The 16,905-nt window shown below is 54.8% G+C and overlaps 18 non-coding genes across 18 annotated transcripts; 9 read left to right on the forward strand and 9 right to left on the reverse strand.

Moving 5' to 3' along the window:
• The first annotated feature begins 655 nt into the window (after nt 1–655).
• Nucleotides 656–728, forward strand: trnag-ccc (transfer RNA glycine (anticodon CCC)). Its single transcript has one exon. It is a non-coding gene; the product is annotated as a tRNA-Gly (tRNA).
• Nucleotides 729–1,348: 620 nt separating this feature from the next.
• trnad-guc (transfer RNA aspartic acid (anticodon GUC)) lies at nt 1,349–1,420 on the reverse strand. Its single transcript has one exon. It is a non-coding gene; the product is annotated as a tRNA-Asp (tRNA).
• A 1,195-nt stretch (nt 1,421–2,615) lies between these two features.
• trnav-aac (transfer RNA valine (anticodon AAC)) lies at nt 2,616–2,688 on the forward strand. The gene has a single exon. It is a non-coding gene; the product is annotated as a tRNA-Val (tRNA).
• Nucleotides 2,689–3,248: 560 nt separating this feature from the next.
• On the reverse strand, nt 3,249–3,320 carry trnah-gug (transfer RNA histidin (anticodon GUG)). The gene has a single exon. It is a non-coding gene; the product is annotated as a tRNA-His (tRNA).
• Nucleotides 3,321–5,227: 1,907 nt separating this feature from the next.
• On the reverse strand, nt 5,228–5,299 carry trnad-guc (transfer RNA aspartic acid (anticodon GUC)). Its single transcript has one exon. It is a non-coding gene; the product is annotated as a tRNA-Asp (tRNA).
• A 1,013-nt stretch (nt 5,300–6,312) lies between these two features.
• trnaf-gaa (transfer RNA phenylalanine (anticodon GAA)) lies at nt 6,313–6,385 on the forward strand. Its single transcript has one exon. It is a non-coding gene; the product is annotated as a tRNA-Phe (tRNA).
• Nucleotides 6,386–6,494: 109 nt separating this feature from the next.
• On the forward strand, nt 6,495–6,567 carry trnav-aac (transfer RNA valine (anticodon AAC)). Its single transcript has one exon. It is a non-coding gene; the product is annotated as a tRNA-Val (tRNA).
• A 560-nt stretch (nt 6,568–7,127) lies between these two features.
• trnah-gug (transfer RNA histidin (anticodon GUG)) lies at nt 7,128–7,199 on the reverse strand. Its single transcript has one exon. It is a non-coding gene; the product is annotated as a tRNA-His (tRNA).
• A 726-nt stretch (nt 7,200–7,925) lies between these two features.
• Nucleotides 7,926–7,998, forward strand: trnag-ccc (transfer RNA glycine (anticodon CCC)). The gene has a single exon. It is a non-coding gene; the product is annotated as a tRNA-Gly (tRNA).
• A 620-nt stretch (nt 7,999–8,618) lies between these two features.
• On the reverse strand, nt 8,619–8,690 carry trnad-guc (transfer RNA aspartic acid (anticodon GUC)). Its single transcript has one exon. It is a non-coding gene; the product is annotated as a tRNA-Asp (tRNA).
• A 1,208-nt stretch (nt 8,691–9,898) lies between these two features.
• Nucleotides 9,899–9,971, forward strand: trnav-aac (transfer RNA valine (anticodon AAC)). The gene has a single exon. It is a non-coding gene; the product is annotated as a tRNA-Val (tRNA).
• Nucleotides 9,972–10,531: 560 nt separating this feature from the next.
• Nucleotides 10,532–10,603, reverse strand: trnah-gug (transfer RNA histidin (anticodon GUG)). Its single transcript has one exon. It is a non-coding gene; the product is annotated as a tRNA-His (tRNA).
• A 1,419-nt stretch (nt 10,604–12,022) lies between these two features.
• On the reverse strand, nt 12,023–12,094 carry trnad-guc (transfer RNA aspartic acid (anticodon GUC)). The gene has a single exon. It is a non-coding gene; the product is annotated as a tRNA-Asp (tRNA).
• A 416-nt stretch (nt 12,095–12,510) lies between these two features.
• trnad-guc (transfer RNA aspartic acid (anticodon GUC)) lies at nt 12,511–12,582 on the reverse strand. The gene has a single exon. It is a non-coding gene; the product is annotated as a tRNA-Asp (tRNA).
• Nucleotides 12,583–13,595: 1,013 nt separating this feature from the next.
• trnaf-gaa (transfer RNA phenylalanine (anticodon GAA)) lies at nt 13,596–13,668 on the forward strand. Its single transcript has one exon. It is a non-coding gene; the product is annotated as a tRNA-Phe (tRNA).
• A 109-nt stretch (nt 13,669–13,777) lies between these two features.
• trnav-aac (transfer RNA valine (anticodon AAC)) lies at nt 13,778–13,850 on the forward strand. Its single transcript has one exon. It is a non-coding gene; the product is annotated as a tRNA-Val (tRNA).
• Nucleotides 13,851–14,410: 560 nt separating this feature from the next.
• On the reverse strand, nt 14,411–14,482 carry trnah-gug (transfer RNA histidin (anticodon GUG)). The gene has a single exon. It is a non-coding gene; the product is annotated as a tRNA-His (tRNA).
• A 726-nt stretch (nt 14,483–15,208) lies between these two features.
• trnag-ccc (transfer RNA glycine (anticodon CCC)) lies at nt 15,209–15,281 on the forward strand. Its single transcript has one exon. It is a non-coding gene; the product is annotated as a tRNA-Gly (tRNA).
• Nucleotides 15,282–16,905: the final 1,624 nt, after the last annotated feature.

Below are 16,905 nucleotides of genomic sequence, written 5' to 3' on the forward strand. Positions count from 1 at the left end.
CTGACGTTGCATTTCAACTGAGCCCCAGTATACATCGACCCTTCGACACTCTGAGTGACAACTCTCTTGCGTGTTTTCTCATATTTATGTAGTTTGCTTGCATGATGCCCGGAACAGCGGGGTTGTGTGCTCCCATATGGTCTAGCGGTTAGGATTCCTGGTTTTCACCCAGGCGGCCCGGGTTTGACTCCCGGTATGGGAACGTGTCAGTTTTGCCTCCTGCTTTCCAAAAGATCAGCACCGTGTACGAAGGAGCCGCATTAAAACCACTCGAACGTGCAAAACGCGCGAGAAGAGGGGGCGCTTGTTTCCAACCGAAGACTTCTCGCGTGTGAGACGAGCTGATCATCGCTGCAGGAGGTGGGAGGGTTACTCTGGTAGACAGGGCTGACCTTCGGCAATAGGATTTATACTCTCCAAGATGATATTTGCACTTTCTGGAGAGGCGATTTTCTCCACTTCAGTAGCCCGATTTCGTCGATTGCGTGGAGAGGGCTGTAGAATGTGGCGCCGCTTTTCCTGCTCCGTCCATGACAGGCGTGCTGGTCTCTGGAGAGAGAGCACGGTCCATCAGCGCACTCCAATAAAGGCACTGGAAGCAGCTGAATCGCATTGGCGAAGCTCAGCACTGGGCCGCTGGGAAGGGTTTGCTACCGTTTCCGTAGTGTAGTGGTTATCACGTTTGCCTCCCACGCGAAAAGTCCCTGGTTCGAAACTGGGCGGAAACAGACCGGCTCCTTTTGTCGCCACGCACAAAAGGGGATTGGGGATTCGCCTAGCGCTGTGATCGCACAGACCCACTCACCTCTTAGTGTGGCGGGATCTGCACAGTGCATGTCGCAGCGCATCCTGCTTTCACTCCAATGCGCGTCCTGATGTACCCCAGTCTCCCGCGTGACAGGTGGGGATAATCACCACTATACTAACGAGGAAGACATCGCTCTCTCCGACCCCCGGCATCGTGTCCCGACCCACCGTGCTGGAAGCCGACGCGTGCTGTGATTTCTTTACGGAGCAGAAATGACAACCGAGGAGCCGAGAGATCATTTCAGCATTTCGCGTCTGAACAGAAAACACAAACGACCAACTCGGAATGACTTGCCTTTGACGCTTATCAAAGCGTTCTTTGTGCATCGAACAGACCCACTCACCTCTTAGTGTGGCAGGATCTGCACACTGCATGTCGCAGCGCTTCCTGCTTTCACTTCAATGTGCTTTCTGATGTCGAGTCGTGTGCCGTGCGGAGGCTCTGAAAGCGAGAGCAATGAAAAGGTGCACGACGCTGTGAAAGAAAACAGAGAAGTGAAAGGCAGTCCTTTCTCTAAGGAGGTAAAAGAAAAGCTTTCTACTCCCCGTCGGGGAATCGAACCCCGGTCTCCCGCGTGACAGGCGGGGATACTTGCCACTATACTAACGAGGAAGACATCACACCCTTCGATCCCCGGCATCGTGTCCCGACCCAGCGTGCTGGAAGGCGACGCGTGCTGTGATTCCTTTACGGAGCAGAAATGACAACCGAGGAGCCGAGAGATCATTTCAGCATTTCGCGTCTGAACGGAAAACACAAACGACCAACTCGGAATGACTTGCTTTTGACGCTTTTCAAAGCGTTCTTTGTGCACGACGACTGCGCCGCCTAGCAGACACAAATGGGTTGTACAACTCTGAACTAGCAAATGGAAGTGGGCTAAGCCCCCTCTCTTTTAGCCCAGGTTCGATCTGTCTCCCAGAATCACCAGGGCGCACGCACACACACACACCCGTGCCGTTGAAGTGCTCTGTTTCATTTCTAAGGGCAACTCAACATTCACTCCTACCCCGAGAACAGAAAAGACAGCGTCCGCAGCAACAACAGCTCAGGTCTCTGCACAGGAACTAAGCTGCCCCCATCTCCTCTGCTCTGCGGCTCCTGCGGAGTGGAGTCCTGCCTGGAGCCGTGTTTGCAGGCGGCGGCTCCCCGCGCTCTGTCTGTGCGTCGTGTCCAAGAGCTCCTGGGAGGAAGAGAGAGCCCTCCCACTCGGGGGCTTTTCCACGGTCTGTGTGAGGAGGGGCGGGTGTGTCCAGTAGCTTATCGAGCGGAAGCCTGGGGCGGCGGAGAGCTGTGATCGTGCAGACCTTGAGGTGTCACCTCTTTGTCTGCTTTCCCGCCCCCCCTCCGCCCAAGCTCTGCTCCAGAGTAGCCCGGCAACCCCTCACACCTGCACGTGTCACAACCTAAGGTGTGGTCATGAGACACCCATGGGGTGCTGTTCTGTTCTTGCTAATTGTTTCCTGCCCGTCGCAGGCAGGAGTCCATGCGAGGAAGATGCGCTGGACAGAGCTCAGAGGGCGCAGCTGGGTGGCTTTCCTTCTGAGTGACGTTCCTGCAACACTCTCCCGCTCCTCTTGGTGCGCTCATGCCGCTGGAGCAGGTGGCTGTGGGCTCTGTGCACTGCCGAAATAGCTCAGTTGGGAGAGCGTTAGACTGAAGATCTAAAGGTCCCTGGTTCGATCCCGCGTTTCGGCATTTTGTTTCATCGCGCCCTTTGTTCCTCTCTCCAGCGCCCCCTGCCTAAAGTGACGCTTCCCTTTCTCAGCCCGAAACGCAAGCGAGACACCAGCAGCGGTCCCTGCAGGTTTCCGTAGTGTAGCGGCTATCACGTTCGCCTAACACGCGAAAGGTCCCCGGTTCGAGACCGGGCGGAAACAGCCTCTTGTTGCACGCTCCTGTACTTCACAGAGGTCTTGAGCGACCGGTCATTTGTTCCCAATGTATTTCCGGTGCCTTCATGCACTCTTGTACCAAACGCACGTTCCTTCTGTACGCGGAGCCGATCATTTGCAATTGGGCTGTGCCGACAGACCAGGACGAGCTCTGTCGGCTCAAAAGCAGCGCAGGACCTGCAAGAACAACAGAAAGATTAGTATCCAGTGAGCCCAAGAGCTCATCAAGAATCGGCTCCAGCAACAGGGCTGGGCGCATTGTTCCATTCTCCGACCACTCTCGGTGTAAACAAGTCTCTCCTGGTCTCTGCTTGAAATGCACTTTCCTGCGTTTGCTTTGGTGTAACTGGCTTCCCCTGCATGGGCGAATGTGAAGAAGATCCTTAGTAAGTCGTTGAAGAAAACCGAGAAGAGGTCGGAGTGGCCTCTGTCGTTCATCAACGATCCAGTCAGGCAGTACTCCTCTGTAAAGCGCCGTTCGTTCACATCGATTGGCTTTCTTTTGCCTTCATTCGCGCAAGTAGTAAAAGTAGATGCCCCTATTCTGCCGTGACCCGGATTCGAACCGGGGTTGTTGCGGCCACAACGCAAAGTACTGACCACTATACGATCACGGCGAGTTACCGATACACACATGGTAGGGCGGAAAAGGCTGTGCTCTCTTCGTGTGACCTAATTCGGAAAAGTCCTGACGTTGCATTTCAACTGAGCCCCAGTATACATCGACCCTTCGACACTCTGAGTGACAACTCTCTTGCGTGTTTTCTCATATTTATGTAGTTTGCTTGCATGATGCCCGGAACAGCGGGGTTGTGTGCTCCCATATGGTCTAGCGGTTAGGATTCCTGGTTTTCACCCAGGCGGCCCGGGTTTGACTCCCGGTATGGGAACGTGTCAGTTTTGCCTCCTGCTTTCCAAAAGATCAGCACCGTGTACGAAGGAGCCGCATTAAAACCACTCGAACGTGCAAAACGCGCGAGAAGAGGGGGCGCTTGTTTCCAACCGAAGACTTCTCGCGTGTGAGACGAGCTGATCATCGCTGCAGGAGGTGGGAGGGTTACTCTGGTAGACAGGGCTGACCTTCGGCAATAGGATTTATACTCTCCAAGATGATATTTGCACTTTCTGGAGAGGCGATTTTCTCCACTTCAGTAGCCCGATTTCGTCGATTGCGTGGAGAGGGCTGTAGAATGTGGCGCCGCATTTCCTGCTCCGTCCATGACAGGCGTGCTGGTCTCTGGAGAGAGAGCACGGTCCATCAGCGCACTCCAATAAAGGCACTGGAAGCAGCTGAATCGCATTGGCGAAGCTCAGCACTGGGCCGCTGGAAAGGGTTTGCTACCGTTTCCGTAGTGTAGTGGTTATCACGTTTGCCTCCCACGCGAAAAGTCCCTCGTTCGAAACTGGGCGGAAACAGCCCGGCTCCTTTTGTCGCCACGCACAAAAGGGGATTGGGGATTCGCCTAGCGCTGTGATCGCACAGACCCACTCACCTCTTAGTGTGGCGGGATCTGCACAGTGCATGTCGCAGCGCATCCTGCTTTCACTCCAATGCGCGTCCTGATGTACCCCAGTCTCCCGCGTGACAGGTGGGGATAATCACCACTATACTAACGAGGAAGACATCGCTCTCTCCGACCCCCGGCATCGTGTCCCGACCCACCGTGCTGGAAGCCGACGCGTGCTGTGATTTCTTTACGGAGCAGAAATGACAACCGAGGAGCCGAGAGATCATTTCAGCATTTCGCGTCTGAACAGAAAACACAAACGACCAACTCGGAATGACTTGCCTTTGACGCTTATCAAAGCGTTCTTTGTGCATCGAACAGACCCATTCACCTCTTAGTGTGGCGGGATCTGCACAGTGCATGTCGCAGCGCTTCCTGCTTTCACTTCAATGTGCTTTCTGATGTCGAGTCGTGTGCCGTGCGGAGGCTCTGAAAGCGAGAGCAATGAAAAGGTGCACGACGCTGTGAAAGAAAACAGAGAAGTGAAAGGCAGTCCTTTCTCTAAGGAGGTAAAAGAAAAGCTTTCTACTCCCCGTCGGGGAATCGAACCCCGGTCTCCCGCGTGACGGGCGGGGATACTTGCCACTATACTAACGAGGAAGACATCACACCCTTCGATCCCCGGCATCGTGTCCCGACCCACCGTGCTGGAAGCCGACGCGTGCTGTGATTTCTTTACGGAGCAGAAATGACAACCGAGGAGCCGAGAGATCATTTCAGCATTTCGCGTCTGAACAGAAAACACAAACGACCAACTCGGAATGACTTGCCTTTGACGCTTATCAAAGCGTTCTTTGTGCATCGAACAGACCCACTCACCTCTTAGTGTGGCGGGATCTGCACAGTGCATGTCGCAGCGCTTCCTGCTTTCACTTCAATGTGCTTTCTGATGTCGAGTCGTGTGCCGTGCGGAGGCTCTGAAAGCGAGAGCAATGAAAAGGTGCACGACGCTGTGAAAGAAAACAGAGAAGTGAAAGGCAGTCCTTTCTCTAAGGAGGTAAAAGAAAAGCTTTCGACTCCCCGTCGGGGAATCGAACCCCGGTCTCCCGCGTGACAGGCGGGGATACTTGCCACTATACTAACGAGGAAGACATCACACCCTTCGATCCCCGGCATCGTGTCCCGACCCAGCGTGCTGGAAGGCGACGCGTGCTGTGATTCCTTTACGGAGCAGAAATGACAACCGAGGAGCCGAGAGATCATTTCAGCATTTCGCGTCTGAACGGAAAACACAAACGACCAACTCGGAATGACTTGCTTTTGACGCTTTTCAAAGCGTTCTTTGTGCACGACGACTGCGCCGCCTAGCAGATACAAATGGGTTGTACAACTCTGAACTAGCAAATGGAAGAGGGCTAAGCCCCCTCTCTTTTAGCCCAGGTTCGATCTGTCTCCCAGAATCACCAGGGCGCACGCACACACACACACCCGTGCCGTTGAAGTGCTCTGCTTCATTTCTAAGGGCAACTCAACATTCACTCCTACCCCGAGAACAGAAAAGACAGCGTCCGCAGCAACAACAGCTCAGGTCTCTGCACAGGAACTAAGCTGCCCCCATCTCCTCTGCTCTGCGGCTCCTGCGGAGTGGAGTCCTGCCTGGAGCCGTGTTTGCAGGCGGCGGCTCCCCGCGCTCTGTCTGTGCGTCGTGTCCAAGAGCTCCTGGGAGGAAGAGAGAGCCCTCCCACTCGGGTGCTTTTCCACGGTCTGTGTGAGGAGGGGCGGGTGTGTCCAGTAGCTTATCGAGCGGAAGCCTGGGGCGGCGGAGAGCTGTGATCGTGCAGACCTTGAGGTGTCACCTCTTTGTCTGCTTTCCCGCCCCCCCTCCGCCCAAGCTCTGCTCCAGAGTAGCCCGGCAACCCCTCACACCTGCACGTGTCACAACCTAAGGTGTGGTCATGAGACACCCATGGGGTGCTGTTCTGTTCTTGCTAATTGTTTCCTGCCCGTCGCAGGCAGGAGTCCATGCGAGGAAGATGCGCTGGACAGAGCTCAGAGGGCGCAGCTGGGTGGCTTTCCTTCTGAGTGACGTTCCTGCAACACTCTCCCGCTCCTCTTGGTGCGCTCATGCCGCTGGAGCAGGTGGCTGTGGGCTCTGTGCACTGCCGAAATAGCTCAGTTGGGAGAGCGTTAGACTGAAGATCTAAAGGTCCCTGGTTCGATCCCGGGTTTCGGCATTTTGTTTCATCGCGCCCTTTGTTCCTCTCTCCAGCGCCCCCTGCCTAAAGTGACGCTTCCCTTTCTCAGCCCGAAACGCAAGCGAGACACCAGCAGCGGTCCCTGCAGGTTTCCGTAGTGTAGCGGCTATCACGTTCGCCTAACACGCGAAAGGTCCCCGGTTCGAGACCGGGCGGAAACAGCCTCTTGTTGCACGCTCCTGTACTTCACAGAGGTCTTGAGCGACCGGTCATTTGTTCCCAATGTATTTCCGGTGCCTTCATGCACTCTTGTACCAAATGCACGTTCCTTCTGTACGCGGAGCCGATCATTTGCAATTGGGCTGTGCCGACAGACCAGGACGAGCTCTGTCGGCTCAAAAGCAGCGCAGGACCTGCAAGAACAACAGAAAGATTAGCATCCAGTGAGCCCAAGATCTCATCAAGAATCGGCTCCAGCAACAGGGCTGGGCGCATTGTTCCATTCTCCGACCACTCTCGGTGTAAACAAGTCCCTCCTGGTCTCTGCTTGAAATGCACTTTCCTGCGTTTGCTTTGGTGTAACTGGCTTCCCCTGCATGGGCGAATGTGAAGAAGATCCTTAGTAAGTCGTTGAAGAAAACCGAGAAGAGGTCGGAGTGGCCTCTGTCGTTCATCAACGATCCAGTCAGGCAGTACTCCTCTGTAAAGCGCCGTTCGTTCACATCGATTGGCTTTTTTTTGCCTTCATTCGCGCAAGTAGTAAAAGCAGACGCCCCTATTCTGCCGTGACCCGGATTCGAACCGGGGTTGTTGCGGCCACAACGCAAAGTACTGACCACTATACGATCACGGCGAGTTACCGATACACACATGGTAGGGCGGAAAAGGCTGTGCTCTCTTCGTGTGACCTAATTCGGAAAAGTCCTGACGTTGCATTTCAACTGAGCCCCAGTATACATCGACCCTTCGACACTCTGAGTGACAACTCTCTTGCGTGTTTTCTCATATTTATGTAGTTTGCTTGCATGATGCCCGGAACAGCGGGGTTGTGTGCTCCCATATGGTCTAGCGGTTAGGATTCCTGGTTTTCACCCAGGCGGCCCGGGTTTGACTCCCGGTATGGGAACGTGTCAGTTTTGCCTCCTGCTTTCCAAAAGATCAGCACCGTGTACGAAGGAGCCGCATTAAAACCACTCGAACGTGCAAAACGCGCGAGAAGAGGGGGCGCTTGTTTCCAACCGAAGACTTCTCGCGTGTGAGACGAGCTGATCATCGCTGCAGGAGGTGGGAGGGTTACTCTGGTAGACAGGGCTGACCTTCGGCAATAGGATTTATACTCTCCAAGATGATATTTGCACTTTCTGGAGAGGCGATTTTCTCCACTTCAGTAGCCCGATTTCGTCGATTGCGTGGAGAGGGCTGTAGAATGTGGCGCCGCTTTTCCTGCTCCGTCCATGACAGGCGTGCTGGTCTCTGGAGAGAGAGCACGGTCCATCAGCGCACTCCAATAAAGGCACTGGAAGCAGCTGAATCGCATTGGCGAAGCTCAGCACTGGGCCGCTGGGAAGGGTTTGCTACCGTTTCCGTAGTGTAGTGGTTATCACGTTTGCCTCCCACGCGAAAAGTCCCTGGTTCGAAACTGGGCGGAAACAGACCGGCTCCTTTTGTCGCCACGCACAAAAGGGGATTGGGGATTCGCCTAGCGCTGTGATCGCACAGACCCACTCACCTCTTAGTGTGGCGGGATCTGCACAGTGCATGTCGCAGCGCATCCTGCTTTCACTCCAATGCGCGTCCTGATGTACCCCAGTCTCCCGCGTGACAGGTGGGGATAATCACCACTATACTAACGAGGAAGACATCGCTCTCTCCGACCCCCGGCATCGTGTCCCGACCCACCGTGCTGGAAGCCGACGCGTGCTGTGATTTCTTTACGGAGCAGAAATGACAACCGAGGAGCCGAGAGATCATTTCAGCATTTCGCGTCTGAACAGAAAACACAAACGACCAACTCGGAATGACTTGCCTTTGACGCTTATCAAAGCGTTCTTTGTGCATCGAACAGACCCACTCACCTCTTAGTGTGGCAGGATCTGCACACTGCATGTCGCAGCGCTTCCTGCTTTCACTTCAATGTGCTTTCTGATGTCGAGTCGTGTGCCGTGCGGAGGCTCTGAAAGCGAGAGCAATGAAAAGGTGCACGACGCTGTGAAAGAAAACAGAGAAGTGAAAGGCAGTCCTTTCTCTAAGGAGGTAAAAGAAAAGCTTTCTACTCCCCGTCGGGGAATCGAACCCCGGTCTCCCGCGTGACAGGCGGGGATACTTGCCACTATACTAACGAGGAAGACATCACACCCTTCGATCCCCGGCATCGTGTCCCGACCCAGCGTGCTGGAAGGCGACGCGTGCTGTGATTCCTTTACGGAGCAGAAATGACAACCGAGGAGCCGAGAGATCATTTCAGCATTTCGCGTCTGAACGGAAAACACAAACGACCAACTCGGAATGACTTGCTTTTGACGCTTTTCAAAGCGTTCTTTGTGCACGACGACTGCGCCGCCTAGCAGATACAAATGGGTTGTACAACTCTGAACTAGCAAATGGAAGTGGGCTAAGCCCCCTCTCTTTTAGCCCAGGTTCGATCTGTCTCCCAGAATCACCAGGGCGCACGCACACACACACACCCGTGCCGTTGAAGTGCTCTGCTTCATTTCTAAGGGCAACTCAACATTCACTCCTACCCCGAGAACAGAAAAGACAGCGTCCGCAGCAACAACAGCTCAGGTCTCTGCACAGGAACTAAGCTGCCCCCATCTCCTCTGCTCTGCGGCTCCTGCGGAGTGGAGTCCTGTCTGGAGCCGTGTATGCAGGCGGCGGCTCCCCGCGCTCTGTCTGTGCGTCGTGTCCAAGAGCTCCTGGGAGGAAGAGAGAGCCCTCCCACTCGGGGGCTTTTCCACGGTCTGTGTGAGGAGGGGCGGGTGTGTCCAGTAGCTTATCGAGCGGAAGCCTGGGGCGGCGGAGAGCTGTGATCGTGCAGACCTTGAGGTGTCACCTCTTTGTCTGCTTTCCCGCCCCCCCTCCGCCCAAGCTCTGCTCCAGAGTAGCCCGGCAACCCCTCACACCTGCACGTGTCACAACCTAAGGTGTGGTCATGAGACACCCATGGGGTGCTGTTCTGTTCTTGCTAATTGTTTCCTGCCCGTCGCAGGCAGGAGTCCATGCGAGGAAGATGCGCTGGACAGAGCTCAGAGGGCGCAGCTGGGTGGCTTTCCTTCTGAGTGACGTTCCTGCAACACTCTCCCGCTCCTCTTGGTGCGCTCATGCCGCAACACAGGAAGGCTGGAGCAGGTGGCTGTGGGCTCTGTGCACTGCCGAAATAGCTCAGTTGGGAGAGCGTTAGACTGAAGATCTAAAGGTCCCTGGTTCGATCGCGGGTTTCGGCATTTTGTTTCATCGCGCCCTTTGTTCCTCTCTCCAGCGCCCCCTGCCTAAAGTGACGCTTCCCTTTCTCAGCCCGAAACGCAAGCGAGACACCAGCAGCGGTCCCTGCAGGTTTCCGTAGTGTAGCGGCTATCACGTTCGCCTAACACGCGAAAGGTCCCCGGTTCGAGACCGGGCGGAAACAGCCTCTTGTTGCACGCTCCTGTACTTCACAGAGGTCTTGAGCGACCGGTCATTTGTTCCCAATGTATTTCCGGTGCCTTCATGCACTCTTGTACCAAACGCACGTTCCTTCTGTACGCGGAGCCGATCATTTGCAATTGGGCTGTGCCGACAGACCAGGACGAGCTCTGTCGGCTCAAAAGCAGCGCAGGACCTGCAAGAACAACAGAAAGATTAGTATCCAGTGAGCCCAAGAGCTCATCAAGAATCGGCTCCAGCAACAGGGCTGGGCGCATTGTTCCATTCTCCGACCACTCTCGGTGTAAACAAGTCTCTCCTGGTCTCTGCTTGAAATGCACTTTCCTGCGTTTGCTTTGGTGTAACTGGCTTCCCCTGCATGGGCGAATGTGAAGAAGATCCTTAGTAAGTCGTTGAAGAAAACCGAGAAGAGGTCGGAGTGGCCTCTGTCGTTCATCAACGATCCAGTCAGGCAGTACTCCTCTGTAAAGCGCCGTTCGTTCACATCGATTGGCTTTCTTTTGCCTTCATTCGCGCAAGTAGTAAAAGTAGATGCCCCTATTCTGCCGTGACCCGGATTCGAACCGGGGTTGTTGCGGCCACAACGCAAAGTACTGACCACTATACGATCACGGCGAGTTACCGATACACACATGGTAGGGCGGAAAAGGCTGTGCTCTCTTCGTGTGACCTAATTCGGAAAAGTCCTGACGTTGCATTTCAACTGAGCCCCAGTATACATCGACCCTTCGACACTCTGAGTGACAACTCTCTTGCGTGTTTTCTCATATTTATGTAGTTTGCTTGCATGATGCCCGGAACAGCGGGGTTGTGTGCTCCCATATGGTCTAGCGGTTAGGATTCCTGGTTTTCACCCAGGCGGCCCGGGTTTGACTCCCGGTATGGGAACGTGTCAGTTTTGCCTCCTGCTTTCCAAAAGATCAGCACCGTGTACGAAGGAGCCGCATTAAAACCACTCGAACGTGCAAAACGCGCGAGAAGAGGGGGCGCTTGTTTCCAACCGAAGACTTCTCGCGTGTGAGACGAGCTGATCATCGCTGCAGGAGGTGGGAGGGTTACTCTGGTAGACAGGGCTGACCTTCGGCAATAGGATTTATACTCTCCAAGATGATATTTGCACTTTCTGGAGAGGCGATTTTCTCCACTTCAGTAGCCCGATTTCGTCGATTGCGTGGAGAGGGCTGTAGAATGTGGCGCCGCATTTCCTGCTCCGTCCATGACAGGCGTGCTGGTCTCTGGAGAGAGAGCACGGTCCATCAGCGCACTCCAATAAAGGCACTGGAAGCAGCTGAATCGCATTGGCGAAGCTCAGCACTGGGCCGCTGGAAAGGGTTTGCTACCGTTTCCGTAGTGTAGTGGTTATCACGTTTGCCTCCCACGCGAAAAGTCCCTCGTTCGAAACTGGGCGGAAACAGCCCGGCTCCTTTTGTCGCCACGCACAAAAGGGGATTGGGGATTCGCCTAGCGCTGTGATCGCACAGACCCACTCACCTCTTAGTGTGGCGGGATCTGCACAGTGCATGTCGCAGCGCATCCTGCTTTCACTCCAATGCGCGTCCTGATGTACCCCAGTCTCCCGCGTGACAGGTGGGGATAATCACCACTATACTAACGAGGAAGACATCGCTCTCTCCGACCCCCGGCATCGTGTCCCGACCCACCGTGCTGGAAGCCGACGCGTGCTGTGATTTCTTTACGGAGCAGAAATGACAACCGAGGAGCCGAGAGATCATTTCAGCATTTCGCGTCTGAACAGAAAACACAAACGACCAACTCGGAATGACTTGCCTTTGACGCTTATCAAAGCGTTCTTTGTGCATCGAACAGACCCATTCACCTCTTAGTGTGGCGGGATCTGCACAGTGCATGTCGCAGCGCTTCCTGCTTTCACTTCAATGTGCTTTCTGATGTCGAGTCGTGTGCCGTGCGGAGGCTCTGAAAGCGAGAGCAATGAAAAGGTGCACGACGCTGTGAAAGAAAACAGAGAAGTGAAAGGCAGTCCTTTCTCTAAGGAGGTAAAAGAAAAGCTTTCTACTCCCCGTCGGGGAATCGAACCCCGGTCTCCCGCGTGACAGGCGGGGATACTTGCCACTATACTAACGAGGAAGACATCACACCCTTCGATCCCCGGCATCGTGTCCCGACCCACCGTGCTGGAAGCCGACGCGTGCTGTGATTTCTTTACGGAGCAGAAATGACAACCGAGGAGCCGAGAGATCATTTCAGCATTTCGCGTCTGAACAGAAAACACAAACGACCAACTCGGAATGACTTGCCTTTGACGCTTATCAAAGCGTTCTTTGTGCATCGAACAGACCCACTCACCTCTTAGTGTGGCGGGATCTGCACAGTGCATGTCGCAGCGCTTCCTGCTTTCACTTCAATGTGCTTTCTGATGTCGAGTCGTGTGCCGTGCGGAGGCTCTGAAAGCGAGAGCAATGAAAAGGTGCACGACGCTGTGAAAGAAAACAGAGAAGTGAAAGGCAGTCCTTTCTCTAAGGAGGTAAAAGAAAAGCTTTCGACTCCCCGTCGGGGAATCGAACCCCGGTCTCCCGCGTGACAGGCGGGGATACTTGCCACTATACTAACGAGGAAGACATCACACCCTTCGATCCCCGGCATCGTGTCCCGACCCAGCGTGCTGGAAGGCGACGCGTGCTGTGATTCCTTTACGGAGCAGAAATGACAACCGAGGAGCCGAGAGATCATTTCAGCATTTCGCGTCTGAACGGAAAACACAAACGACCAACTCGGAATGACTTGCTTTTGACGCTTTTCAAAGCGTTCTTTGTGCACGACGACTGCGCCGCCTAGCAGATACAAATGGGTTGTACAACTCTGAACTAGCAAATGGAAGAGGGCTAAGCCCCCTCTCTTTTAGCCCAGGTTCGATCTGTCTCCCAGAATCACCAGGGCGCACGCACACACACACACCCGTGCCGTTGAAGTGCTCTGCTTCATTTCTAAGGGCAACTCAACATTCACTCCTACCCCGAGAACAGAAAAGACAGCGTCCGCAGCAACAACAGCTCAGGTCTCTGCACAGGAACTAAGCTGCCCCCATCTCCTCTGCTCTGCGGCTCCTGCGGAGTGGAGTCCTGCCTGGAGCCGTGTTTGCAGGCGGCGGCTCCCCGCGCTCTGTCTGTGCGTCGTGTCCAAGAGCTCCTGGGAGGAAGAGAGAGCCCTCCCACTCGGGTGCTTTTCCACGGTCTGTGTGAGGAGGGGCGGGTGTGTCCAGTAGCTTATCGAGCGGAAGCCTGGGGCGGCGGAGAGCTGTGATCGTGCAGACCTTGAGGTGTCACCTCTTTGTCTGCTTTCCCGCCCCCCCTCCGCCCAAGCTCTGCTCCAGAGTAGCCCGGCAACCCCTCACACCTGCACGTGTCACAACCTAAGGTGTGGTCATGAGACACCCATGGGGTGCTGTTCTGTTCTTGCTAATTGTTTCCTGCCCGTCGCAGGCAGGAGTCCATGCGAGGAAGATGCGCTGGACAGAGCTCAGAGGGCGCAGCTGGGTGGCTTTCCTTCTGAGTGACGTTCCTGCAACACTCTCCCGCTCCTCTTGGTGCGCTCATGCCGCTGGAGCAGGTGGCTGTGGGCTCTGTGCACTGCCGAAATAGCTCAGTTGGGAGAGCGTTAGACTGAAGATCTAAAGGTCCCTGGTTCGATCCCGGGTTTCGGCATTTTGTTTCATCGCGCCCTTTGTTCCTCTCTCCAGCGCCCCCTGCCTAAAGTGACGCTTCCCTTTCTCAGCCCGAAACGCAAGCGAGACACCAGCAGCGGTCCCTGCAGGTTTCCGTAGTGTAGCGGCTATCACGTTCGCCTAACACGCGAAAGGTCCCCGGTTCGAGACCGGGCGGAAACAGCCTCTTGTTGCACGCTCCTGTACTTCACAGAGGTCTTGAGCGACCGGTCATTTGTTCCCAATGTATTTCCGGTGCCTTCATGCACTCTTGTACCAAATGCACGTTCCTTCTGTACGCGGAGCCGATCATTTGCAATTGGGCTGTGCCGACAGACCAGGACGAGCTCTGTCGGCTCAAAAGCAGCGCAGGACCTGCAAGAACAACAGAAAGATTAGCATCCAGTGAGCCCAAGATCTCATCAAGAATCGGCTCCAGCAACAGGGCTGGGCGCATTGTTCCATTCTCCGACCACTCTCGGTGTAAACAAGTCCCTCCTGGTCTCTGCTTGAAATGCACTTTCCTGCGTTTGCTTTGGTGTAACTGGCTTCCCCTGCATGGGCGAATGTGAAGAAGATCCTTAGTAAGTCGTTGAAGAAAACCGAGAAGAGGTCGGAGTGGCCTCTGTCGTTCATCAACGATCCAGTCAGGCAGTACTCCTCTGTAAAGCGCCGTTCGTTCACATCGATTGGCTTTTTTTTGCCTTCATTCGCGCAAGTAGTAAAAGCAGACGCCCCTATTCTGCCGTGACCCGGATTCGAACCGGGGTTGTTGCGGCCACAACGCAAAGTACTGACCACTATACGATCACGGCGAGTTACCGATACACACATGGTAGGGCGGAAAAGGCTGTGCTCTCTTCGTGTGACCTAATTCGGAAAAGTCCTGACGTTGCATTTCAACTGAGCCCCAGTATACATCGACCCTTCGACACTCTGAGTGACAACTCTCTTGCGTGTTTTCTCATATTTATGTAGTTTGCTTGCATGATGCCCGGAACAGCGGGGTTGTGTGCTCCCATATGGTCTAGCGGTTAGGATTCCTGGTTTTCACCCAGGCGGCCCGGGTTTGACTCCCGGTATGGGAACGTGTCAGTTTTGCCTCCTGCTTTCCAAAAGATCAGCACCGTGTACGAAGGAGCCGCATTAAAACCACTCGAACGTGCAAAACGCGCGAGAAGAGGGGGCGCTTGTTTCCAACCGAAGACTTCTCGCGTGTGAGACGAGCTGATCATCGCTGCAGGAGGTGGGAGGGTTACTCTGGTAGACAGGGCTGACCTTCGGCAATAGGATTTATACTCTCCAAGATGATATTTGCACTTTCTGGAGAGGCGATTTTCTCCACTTCAGTAGCCCGATTTCGTCGATTGCGTGGAGAGGGCTGTAGAATGTGGCGCCGCTTTTCCTGCTCCGTCCATGACAGGCGTGCTGGTCTCTGGAGAGAGAGCACGGTCCATCAGCGCACTCCAATAAAGGCACTGGAAGCAGCTGAATCGCATTGGCGAAGCTCAGCACTGGGCCGCTGGGAAGGGTTTGTTACCGTTTCCGTAGTGTAGTGGTTATCACGTTTGCCTCCCACGCGAAAAGTCCCTGGTTCGAAACTGGGCGGAAACAGACCGGCTCCTTTTGTCGCCACGCACAAAAGGGGATTGGGGATTCGCCTAGCGCTGTGATCGCACAGACCCACTCACCTCTTAGTGTGGCGGGATCTGCACAGTGCATGTCGCAGCGCATCCTGCTTTCACTCCAATGCGCGTCCTGATGTACCCCAGTCTCCCGCGTGACAGGTGGGGATAATCACCACTATACTAACGAGGAAGACATCGCTCTCTCCGACCCCCGGCATCGTGTCCCGACCCACCGTGCTGGAAGCCGACGCGTGCTGTGATTTCTTTACGGAGCAGAAATGACAACCGAGGAGCCGAGAGATCATTTCAGCATTTCGCGTCTGAACAGAAAACACAAACGACCAATTCGGAATGACTTGCCTTTGACGCTTATCAAAGCGTTCTTTGTGCATCGAACAGACCCATTCACCTCTTAGTGTGGCGGGATCTGCACAGTGCATGTCGCAGCGCTTCCTGCTTTCACTTCAATGTGCTTTCTGATGTCGAGTCGTGTGCCGTGCGGAGGCTCTGAAAGCGAGAGCAATGAAAAGGTGCACGACGCTGTGAAAGAAAACAGAGAAGTGAAAGGCAGTCCTTTCTCTAAGGAGGTAAAAGAAAAGCTTTCTACTCCCCGTCGGGGAATCGAACCCCGGTCTCACGCGTGACAGGCTGGGATACTTGCCACTATACTAACGAGGAAGACATCACACCCTTCGATCCCCGGCATCGTGTCCCGACCCACCGTGCTGGAAGGCGACGCGTGCTGTGATTCCTTTACGGAGCAGAAATGACAACCGAGGAGCCTAGAGATCATTTCAGCATTTCGCGTCTGAACGGAAAACACAAACGACCAACTCGGAATGACTTGCTTTTGACGCTTTTCAAAGCGTTCTTTGTGCACGACGACTGCGCCGCCTAGCAGATACAAATGGGTTGTACAACTCTGAACTAGCAAATGGAAGAGGGCTAAGCCCCCTCTCTTTTAGCCCAGGTTCGATCTGTCTCCCAGAATCACCAGGGCGCACGCACACACACACACCCGTGCCGTTGAAGTGCTCTGCTTCATTTCTAAGGGCAACTCAACATTCACTCCTACCCCGAGAACAGAAAAGACAGCGTCCGCAGCAACAACAGCTCAGGTCTCTGCACAGGAACTAAGCTGCCCCCATCTCCTCTGCTCTGCGGCTCCTGCGGAGTGGAGTCCTGCCTGGAGCCGTGTTTGCAGGCGGCGGCTCCCCGCGCTCTGTCTGTGCGTCGTGTCCAAGAGCTCCTGGGAGGAAGAGAGAGCCCTCCCACTCGGGTGCTTTTCCACGGTCTGTGTGAGGAGGGGCGGGTGTGTCCAGTAGCTTATCGAGCGGAAGCCTGGGGCGGCGGAGAGCTGTGATCGTGCAGACCTTGAGGTGTCACCTCTTTGTCTGCTTTCCCGCCCCCCCTCCGCCCAAGCTCTGCTCCAGAGTAGCCCGGCAACCCCTCACACCTGCACGTGTCACAACCTAAGGTGTGGTCATGAGACACCCATGGGGTGCTGTTCTGTTCTTGCTAATTGTTTCCTGCCCGTCGCAGGCAGGAGTCCATGCGAGGAAGATGCGCTGGACAGAGCTCAGAGGGCGCAGCTGGGTGGCTTTCCTTCT

This window comes from Atractosteus spatula, assembly GCF_055471065.1.
Source record: "Atractosteus spatula isolate fAtrSpa1 chromosome 10 unlocalized genomic scaffold, fAtrSpa1.hap1 SUPER_10_unloc_3, whole genome shotgun sequence".
NCBI lineage: Eukaryota > Metazoa > Chordata > Actinopteri > Semionotiformes > Lepisosteidae > Atractosteus > Atractosteus spatula.